Below are 1168 nucleotides of genomic sequence, written 5' to 3' on the forward strand. Positions count from 1 at the left end.
ATTTCTTTTTTCCGTGTCCCCCCATTTGTGTGCTACGAGCCAGTCATTTGCTTATATGTACAAGTGCTTAGGTCCGTAGGGAGACGGGAAGGTTGTGTTGTGCGCGTAAACGGGGAATAACTGCGAGTATTTTTCTTCTTTTTTATCCGATAACACAGTCGCGTATTTCAAAACAAGTAATTTTGGCGTGCTGTTATTAGATTATTTTCTGTTTTTCTGATTCTCTGATGAGCTCTCCTCCATCTGATAATACTCGTGCAAAGAAGTCGATTGTCGTTAAGGCTCTGCAGACTTCGCTAGGTTTCTCCCCTAAGGCTTCGGACTCTTCTCATACTTCTTCTCGCTCGCCTTCTCCTTCACCATCTACTCTTGATTCAATTTCCCCTCTTTCTCTCGTAACACAAACAGAAAACATTTCCTCTCCAGCTCTACCCCCCTCCTTTAGCCTCACCCTTATTACGGCTGCATCAGCCATGGGTCCCGGCATAGCTCCCACGATGTACAATGTAGCGTCAAATTTTTCAGGCTCTAACGTTTCTGTTGACCAATTCTTCGCGGATGTGGAAGACACAGTAATCCATTCAGGGGTTAAGCGGGAGTCTGAGCATTTTGCGACATCGTGCCTCGTGGCGGCTAGAATGCGCCTTAACCACGAAATTCCCAGAGTGGCAGAAGCGCTTGATTCTTTTAATCATTTGCCGGATGATCAAAAGTCGTATGGAATGTTGAAGAGTATTTTCACTACAACATTCTCGAGGCAGACGGACAAGCACCATTTACGACTGGTAGAGTTGTTAGAGGTCAAACCAACTTCGTTTTCAAAAGATGATCTTTCATCTTATTTGAATAAATTTCGCGTGAAGCTCATACAGTGGGCGCAGTCTATCCCGGGCTCAGACGCGTCGGTGTGCCTGAAGCAATGCATTACACAGAGCACATCGCACGCGTCAGTTCTTGGACATTTTGCAAAAGCGTGGTTAGCCTCTTCTATCTCTCCAGCTGTGCGCAAACGAGTTTGGGATAAAGTTGACAGTGCTTCATTCGATAAGCTTCCTGAAGTCCTTGCAAATGAGATGTCAGACAAAGGTGGAAATGTGCAGGTGGTTACGAATGTTGTTAGATCAGGGAAAAATAAGGGGAATAATTATAAATATAACAACTCGGGGCG

The sequence above is a fragment of the Penaeus chinensis genome, chromosome 27 (assembly GCF_019202785.1).
Source record: "Penaeus chinensis breed Huanghai No. 1 chromosome 27, ASM1920278v2, whole genome shotgun sequence".
In the NCBI taxonomy this organism is placed as follows: Eukaryota; Metazoa; Arthropoda; class Malacostraca; order Decapoda; family Penaeidae; genus Penaeus; species Penaeus chinensis.